Below are 9,637 nucleotides of genomic sequence, written 5' to 3' on the forward strand. Positions count from 1 at the left end.
CCTGTTGTAGCTCATCTTCCATATCTCATAAAAAAAACTCAAAACTCTTTTAGCATCAATTGTTTTTGGTTCTTAACCAATCTTGGCCCAGTTATAGCATATTTTCTTTAATATTTCTGTATTCTCTGAAGTGAAATGCATATAAGAATAAATAAACCCAAAGCAATATATGTATTATTATGGCCCAAGTTACCTCCTCAAAAGAAACCAATGGCTTTGAAGATGCGATATAATTGTATTTACACGCTTGCAAGCAATAATATGGTATTACATTTTGGTGCTGTGAATTGGAACAAATTGACAAGATGGGAGACAGTCAATCATTTGCAATGCTTGAGTTCTGCCACTGCCCTTCTACCTCTCCAATCCTTGGGGAGGGAGGTACCTTTTACCATGACATTATGTACAAACATATCCTCCATTCTCAAGTTAATATTTAACTACAATTAACATTCTTTGAAAATGCATAGTAAAAGTATACTTATAGGTGAGGAAATATGGATCAGCCATTAACAGCAATAAAACTTCACATCATTGAGTGCTGTGTCATCAACAATGCTCTATATGGCTTAGGGCCAGGCTATTTGCGAGACCGCCTACTACCTCATAGTTCCCTTCGTCCGGTTAGATCCCACAGGCTGGGCCTCCTTCAGGTCCCGTCGGCCAAACAGTGCCATTTGGCGGGGCCATGGGGCAGGGCTTTCTTTGTGATGGCGCCCACGTCTTGGAACCAGCTCCCCCCGGAGATTAGGACCGCTCCCACCCTGTTGGTTTTCCGCAAGCTGCTTAAGACCTGGCTTTTCCGGCAGGCCTGGGGTTTATAAAATCTGACCCCTGTTTGTTTGTTTTGTTAAGTTATGTTGTGTTCTTATTGTTAGCCACCCAGAGTCCTGCGGGAGTGAGGCGGTCTATAAATTTTAATAAATATAAATATATAAATATAAATGCCCTGTTTACTCTCCACCTTTGTTTGGATCCCACATATCCCAATCAATGCACAGTGATTGCTCCATGGACCAAATTCACCCCATGTCATGCCAGAGCCATGCAGACACCACCATCACTGCAGGTGAATTTAATGTTGTTAGCTGCTGTATCATCACCATTTCCTTGAGCTTTTTCCACTCTCAGAGAAAAAGAAACCAGGAAACCTGTGTGACAAAACTGGTTTGGGGTCCAGTTTCCCCACCTGCAAAAAAAACACACCCCAAGATGGATTAGCATCTATTTGGTGTATAGATTTGTCATAAATCCAAGAGATTCAAGGATAATCTCTTCATCTAGGAACTGGGTTGGAGTCTACTTTTGGTTATTGAAATTCATTAAATAACTCTGGACCAATAGTTGACATTCAACCTGATTCATTGACTATTATAGGGGAGAAAATAGGAAGAAGGTGGTCTTATGGATGCTACCATAGGGACCTAGGAAAAAATGGTATAAAGTATACATTTTTATCCCAAACCTTCCCTTGACCTCTTTCCCAATACATGTCATGTTCATAATGCATTACAATAGGAGCTTCTCCTTCCACAAATTGTTTTGCACTATTGTAAGTACCATTTACCCTGAAAAAGAAGACTTCCATTACCCTTGAATGAAAGAATTACCACTAGTGAAGAGGTGAGTCATTATTCAGCCAGCAAGCCCTCTGTGGAAATCCAGTGCCTCATTTTTTCACTGGAAGTCTGAGGTTCTACTTCAGTTTCCCTGGCTACTTTAAAAATGGCAATCCACAGGAAAATAGAATGTCCCCTCTGGCTGCCATGTAGTCATTCCCCATGGTGTTATTTGGAAGAGGGGACTTTACAATAAAGAAAATTGGAACAACATTCTCAATCAGCATTGATAGGAAGCAATATGTCCAGCCCTTATCCACTGTTTGCTGGGTCCCGCAGGTCTTGGTACTCTCTCCACTTCTGTTTAACATCTGCATGAAGCCGCTGGGTGAGATCACTCAACAACATGGGCTGAGATATAATCAATATGCTTATGACATCCAGCTGTATATCTCAGACTTTGGTGAGTTAAGTATGCCATGACCTCTCTCTCACAGTACTTAGAGGCTGTTAACGGCTGGATGAGGAGCAATAGGCTGAAACTGAACCCAGGAAAGACCAGGTGACTCTGGGGTTGAGTTTCCTTGGTCCATGAAGAATGGCCACCTGTGGTCTTGGATGGGGTGGCACTGCCTCAAACAAACCCAGTATGTAATCACTACTCCTGCTTAAGGAGCAGGTGGCAGTTATGGGCAGAATGTACTTTGTGCAATTATAGGTTGTGTACCAGTTACACCCTTATCTGGACCAACAATCCCTGCTCACAGTCATTCATGTCCTGGTCATCTCTTGCCTTGACTATTGCAATGTGCTCTATATTGGGTTGCTGATCTAGAAGTTTCAAGATGCAACATGCAGTAGCCTGCATGGTTTTGTGCAGACCCAGGTGTGTGCATGTGTTACCTCTCCTATGAAAGCTGCATTGGCTACCAATTTGCTTTTGGATGCAATTCAAGGTGCTGATTTTCACCTTTAAATCCCTTCATGGTCTGGAACAGGTTATCTGAAGGACTCTCTCTTCCTTGGTATATCCACCCAACATGGCTGGCTGAGGAATTCTGGGAGTTGAAGTCCACAAGTCATAAAAGGGCCAAGTTTGAAGACCCCTGCACTAGAGCATGAGGGCAAGAAATGTTGTAGGTCCTGTCTCCTAATGAAGTTCATCTGGCGGGACCCAGAAGAAGGTTCTTATCCATGGTAGCTCCCTCCTTTTGGAACATTATCCCCGCAGAGATTAGAAACTGGCCCCCAGTTTCTCTTTTGCTCTTTCACTCTTTCACAAGGCCCTGAAGACCTGGTTCTTTTTTTTTTTTTTTTTAATTAAAAAGTTTTATAAATTTTACAAAAAAAACAAAACAATACAATAACATACAAAGAGAAAAAAAAAACTAAACATTACACAACAAACCCCCCCTCCCCCCACCCCCACCCAAACACCCCCCCTTCCCCCCCCCTGAGCTTTCCAGAGCAGGATATAGGCTTAATTAAAAAACAGTTAAAAAATTATATTTATAGAAAGAAAGAAAGAAAAAGAAAAAAATATATATAACATTAACATATATATGTATATATATAAAAATAAAAATTATGAAAAAACTATATGATATTTTTTATATCCAATTTAAATTGTATAAATTTTATCCATTTATCCCAAACAGCAAGAAATTTCTCTTGTGTTTGTTCCTTTAAAAAAGCCGAAATCTTTGCCATTTCCGCCAAATAAGACACTTTAAGAAACCATTCCTGCAATGTAGGCAAAGATTCCTTCTTCCAATATTGTCCTACTAACAGCCTCGCGGCTGTAATCAAATTTAACATCAATATAACCTCCTTTGTATCACAATCAGTAACTATACCCAACAAAAATAATTGCGGAGTAAATTTTACCCTCCTTCTAAAAATTCTCTGGATATTCCACCATATCTTAATCCAAAATGCTTTTATCTCTCTACACGACCACCAAATATCATAATAGGTAGCATCCATACAACCACATCTCCAACATTTAGGTTGTAAGTCAGGGTACATAAGAGACATTTTTTGTGGATCAAGGTGCCATCTATAAAACATTTTATAAAAATTCTCCCTTAAGTTCTGTGCTTGTGTAAATTTGACATTTCTCACCCAAATGGTTTCCCAAGTGTCCAATGGAACTGGCTCACCAAAATTCTGCGCCCATCTGATCATACAATCTTTAATTAGTTCCATTTCTGAATCCAATTCAACTAAAACCCCATAAATCCTCTTAATGTGGGTTTGTCTTTGATCCTTCACTTGCTTAATAAGATTTTCATCTTCTCTAAGAAGACCCACCTTACAATCCACCTTCCATCTATCTACTAGTTGCCTATATTGGAACCAAGAATAAATAATATTTTCTTGTGCTAACTCTTCCCGTGATTTTAACTGCCAGTTTTGTCCATCCCATCTAAGTAACTGTCTATAAGATACCATATCCATTTTAGCACCTCTTTTTATTCCTTCTATCGCATGCCAAGGTATAGCCCATAATGGTACTTTAAAATCACTTTTATAATATTTTCTCCAGGACCTAAGTAAAGAAATTCTTAGAATATGAGCTTTAAAGACCCAATCCATTTTTTTATTAAATATTAAATAGGCATGCCACCCAAAAAGTAAATCCCATCCCTCTAAATGTAATATCTCAGAATTTGTCAAATTTACCCAATCACTAATTAGTGTTAGAACCACTGCATCATAGTATAATTTCAAATTCGGTACCTTGAGTCCACCCCTCTCACGGAAGTCTTGCATAATTTTAAACTTAACCCTTGGCTTTTTCCCTGCCCAAATGAATTTATTAAGGCCTTTCTGCCATTCACTTAAATTAATCTCATTCTTCAAAATCGGTAACATTTGAAACAAAAAGAGAAACTTGGGTAGAATATTCATTTTTATCACTGCAATTCTTCCCATGAGGGATAATTGCAACTTCTCCCAATTCTTCAAGTCTTTCTGTACCCTAAGACCTGGTTCTGACAATGGGCCTGGGGATGGAGCCCATCAAGTAGCTCCTTCGATTTCTTGTTCTCATCAGCCGGGTGAAGAGTTATTGTTTTTATGCTTTTCATGTTGAGTTTTTTATTGTTTGTAAGTCATCGAGAGTAAGTGGGCGGCCATATAAATTCAATAAATAAGCAAAAACATAAATATCTCATATGGCCCAATACTGTCCTAATCCTGATTTGAGGCATTTTAATTGCTGAGGCCTTCATTTGCAATTAAACTGATTAAATAATCTGATAAATAGGTAAATGTATGCAAATATACACATTTACCAACAGTGCTTAATACAGCAACAAAAATATTCCTTGGCATAGTGACTGAATTGTCTGGGATTGGATATTAAAAAGATATGCCCAGAATTCAAGGATAGGACATTAATAATAACCACACTGCTGTCCTTCACATACAGCAGTTGTATATGTAGCTCAGCCCTGCAGTTCATGCATCCCGAAAACAAGAGTTATCGATTCATGAATAGCACAATTAGAGAAGTGTGTGGAGACTAAAGTCCATAAGGAGTATTGTTCGAGTAACTGCCTGTCAAGAAAAAACAATGGAAGGGAGTAAAATAGATACACTTACTATGGCCCACAAACTATTTCTAAGCGATTTTTGCACCACTCAGGAATACAAAAATCTCTGATCCATATCTCAGCATCAGTGGCTTATTCAGAGAAGCCCTTAAGCCTTTCAGGACCTTCCCCTTCTGAAATCAGAGAAGCTGACTTTCAAGGTTGGATAGCAGTAAACTAAGCAGGGCTTTTTTTTGCCATAGAACGTCCAGAACGGAGTTCCAGCACCTTTTTTGGATGGAACCTTGTAGGGTAGGCAAGGCGGGTTGTATGACATGTGTGAGTCATACCTTTTTTTTTTTTTTACAAAAAAAGCACTGAAACTAAGCACCAGTCATCTCCTCTTCCATTCTTCATGACAAGAAAAGGAAATGTGGTAAGAAAGTCAGTTACTCACGGTCCAACTCTAGACTTAATTGATGAGCCATCAGTACAATACAAGCGGATTTCATTAAGAGCTGTATCATCACCTAACCCTTGGGCAACTTCTACCTAAGAAAATACAATCCTGATGAAATTCTAGATCAGCCCTTCTCCCCTCATTTCTCAGAATTTCCAACATTTACCCATAAATACAGAACAATGAATTACATCAAGACTAGATCAGCCATCCAGTGTTACACCAAACTCAGTTCCTTTCTTTAATTATGGAATCAAAAGTGTTAAGCATCAAGATAATTATTTCTTGACTGCCTTTGTGAAGAGATAGTCAAAGCTGAAGAATTAATTTCAAGGGAATATTCAGAAGTAAAAGAACATCTAAAAAGTAAACTTTTACCTTCAGGGTGAAGCCATAAGCGTAGCCTTTTGGGCAAAATTCGTTTGAGCCCCAGGCACCCCCATTTGGCACCGTGAGCGGAGCTCCATGTGTGCCAGCTTCCGTATTCCACAGGTAGCAGGAGATGGTCAGGAGAAGAGTGGTGCAGAGAGAGAGTTCCATGGGAAAGGAACCCAGTCTGCCACTTGAATCAGAAAGGTCTTCAGAATTTGCAGCCTCCTAGACACCAGGAATCATTTATAAAGTGTTTGCAGTACCACCCACATGAATTCATGCTTTTCCATTCTTTTGTTGTGTACCTTTGAATCAGTCTTAATTCCTGGGAACTGCCTGGACTAGACCCTTCATGTTTTTTTGGCAATATTTCAGAAGTGGTTTGCCACTGCCTCCTTCTCCCTAGAGCTGAGAAAGAGGGACTGGCCCGAGGTCACCCAGTTGGCTTTGCACCTAAGTCAGGACTAAGCACTGGCCAGTCTCCAGCCTGGTGTCTTAACCACTACACCAAACTGGCTGTCTCTCAGTCCTAACAAAAATAACAACAACAACAAAACCTCAGTTACTGTAAACATCTCATCAAATGTCTGAATCAATATACCAGGTAATACTGTTTTCTTTAAAAAAAAATGTTGTAACTTACTGAGTTCAGAAATTACATCCTCTATAATTAACAGCTTAGAGGATTTCTGGGTGATACCCAGAAAAAACCAAACAGAAATTTAGGTTAATAGTAAACTCAAATAGATAGGTTTCTGAATCTTGCAACATTAATTTCTATAAAATCAGTCTGAGTTGCCAAGCTGATATTGAGAAAGATATGCTGAGAAACAATCTGCATTATTTCCACAATTTGTAAAATGTGTTGCAAGCCAAAATTCATTCCACCCTTGTCTTAATGGACGTATTTCTGTTTTCTCCTCTACATTGCCTATAGTGGAAATTTCAGACACTAAGAGTAACAAAAATGTGTAACAGAATAGATCCAAATTTGATATTTGACTTTTAGATACAAACAGAATCTAACTTTGGATGAGAGATGAAAGCAGACTGGTCTTGAAGGAGGGAATTTATATATAATATTAAAATGTAACATATAACAAATATAGTATTAATAATAAACACCACAATAAGTAAACCCCAAAAGTAGTAAATATATAATCACTGGATGATTTTGAACCAGTTAGTCCAGTGTTTCTCAGCCTTGACAATTTTAAGGCATGTGGACTTCAACTCCCAGAATTCCACAGCCAGCATTGCTGGCTGTGGAATTCTGGGAGTTGAAGTCCACATGCCTTAAAATTGTCAAGGTTGAGAAACACTGAGTTAGTCCCTCTCACCTCCAGGTTCCTGCCAAGATTGTTGAAAAAAAGTTGAGGAAAGGTAAGCCATTAGGGAACTCCTGATGGAAGAGAAGCAATACATAAATAAATAAATAAATTGCCTGGCTCCCTTTATCTGGATAATGCCCCTTAGTCTACTCAGCAATCCACTTCTAGGATCTGCCATATAAGTCCAGATGAAAATGAAGTGGGGTCTTTTCTGTTATAACTACTTACAACTCCAAACATCACTAAATATATTTGATGTCCACTGATTTGACACTGTAATAACTATAAAAGCCACCTGTGCACAGCTTGGATTGTCTTTAGGTTCTCTAGAACAGGGCTTTTCAACCTTTTCACCCATTGTACCACTTTTAGGATATGGCAATATCCGAGTACCACCAGTCGCCTAGCAAGGTGTCAAAAATTTGATGACCAAAAACACAAAAGGAAAAAAGTGATAAAGTACAGGTAGTCCTCGACTTACAACAGTTCGCTTAGTGACTGTTTGAAGTTACAATGGCACTGAAAAAAGTGCCCCCCAAGCCACAGCCGAGCAAGACATCTGCCTGCCCGCCCGGCAGCGCCCACCCGGCAGCGCTCTTCCTCCTGTCTGAGGTTTTCATTGTTGTGAGCATTTCTGTTGAGGATTGGCAGTGGGGGTGGGATGGGGGGGTGTTTGGTTTTTATTCCTCCCATCTGCTGGGTGGTTGCAGCAGGTTTTGGTCACTTCACATGACCCTGGGACACTGTGACCGTCATAAATATGAATCAGTTGCCAAGCATCTGAATGTAAATCACAAGACCCTGGAGATGCTGCAACATTCCAGCTGATCGGCACTTCTGGGCTCAGCAGAAGTTCCAGGATCAGTGCTGCTTTCCAGCTGGATCCTGGCACTTCCACTGACAGCCCTGAAGAAGCGCCGATCAGCTGGAAAGCGGCACTGATCCTGGTGCTTCCACTGAGCCCTGACAGCCTTGCAGCTCCAACCGTCTCTCTCTCAGGCTTGTGTAGTGCTGCCACCAGTTCAGCTCATTCTCCTCCCCCACTACTTTTCCAGGATGGCCGCGTACCACCTGCCAGGTGCCAATGTACCACAGGTGGTACCCGTACCACTGGTTGAAAAGCCTTGCTCTAGAAGACATATTCTCTAGAATAATCTTCTTTTATATTAAATGTGCAGGTAACAGAATTCATTCTTACTCTGCAAGGAGACACCACGGTCCATGATTGTCAATAAAAGAGTGAAAGAAGGACACTTATTTCCTGAAAAAGCCAAATGCTAATCTCTAATTCTTCTAGCAGCTAAGAAATCAGTCAAAATAGGCTGTGCCTGTTCAGTTCTGCTCCTGCTTTTCAATGCTGTCAGCCAATTAGTGAGTTTTCCTAGCAATAACTGATGAAGAGGTCTCGCTTGAAATACTCAGCAAACCAGGCTAATGCTGGACCATTAAAAAGTGCTCTGAAGCAGAAATGAATAGCAGTATTTTCTTCCAAACATGAGATATAAGAGAAAAAGCATGATTTTGCATGAGTTCTAAATCAAATCTTTTTCAAAATCGACTATTCTCATGAGTTCTCAACTTCCAATCCCTGTAAAGGATTGGAACTTCATGAATGCAAGCAAAATCCATCCTTGTTTCAAATATGCTACTGAAGCAGAATGGCGGCTAAGAGGCTATGCAAGATGCCACAATCTTCTGCCTACATAGGGGAGGGGGATCAAGGCCTTGTGGAGCAGTCCTATGATGTTATCCCACCCCCTGATATAAGAGGGGGGATTTCATTCAAAATTATTTATATACGGCTTATTTAAAAAGTTTCAGATCAGATAGTGATAAGGTTTTCTTTGGAGAAATGCAATCTGTACCTGTGTTTGTACATCCATATACAGACGTCAAATGTGGGGATATACATATGATCACTGATTTTTAAAATTTCCTAATTTAAAATCACATGGAAGAACAATTTAAAAGTTATTTAATTAAATATGCATCATCCCCAGCTCTGTAGGGACAGAACAAAGATAATGCTCTCATGTTAAAGATCACGTAAAATCTTCTTTGATTTATCCCAGACATTGACAGCTAATAAGTAAAGATTTGTAGCTTGAAGTCAGAGTCCTGCAGTCACCGTGCATATTTTAAAAGGATGTGAGTGCAGAGAATTCTTTTTTTCCTCCTCCATCCAGTGGAGCAACAAATATACCCCATTTACCTCATTCAAAGGGGTAGAAGCCCATGGTTAACGCAGAGCTTCCCAGCAACTTCTCTTGAACAAAATCTCCTTGGAGGTCTTCTAGTCTAACCTCCTCCTTGACCAAGAGACCCTATATCATTTCAGATAAATGGTTGTCCAGTCTCTTTTTGAAAGCCTTCAGT

At 39.8% G+C, this 9,637-nt stretch overlaps 1 pseudogene; it reads right to left on the reverse strand.

Annotated features, from left to right (window-relative positions):
• Positions 1-509: 509 nt before the first annotated feature.
• LOC120298186 lies at positions 510-6,098 on the reverse strand (annotated as a pseudogene).
• Positions 6,099-9,637: the final 3,539 nt, after the last annotated feature.

The sequence above is a fragment of the Crotalus tigris genome, unplaced genomic scaffold (assembly GCF_016545835.1).
Source record: "Crotalus tigris isolate CLP2741 ecotype Arizona unplaced genomic scaffold, ASM1654583v1 scf7180000017607.2124824, whole genome shotgun sequence".
NCBI classification, from domain to species: domain Eukaryota; kingdom Metazoa; phylum Chordata; class Lepidosauria; order Squamata; family Viperidae; genus Crotalus; species Crotalus tigris.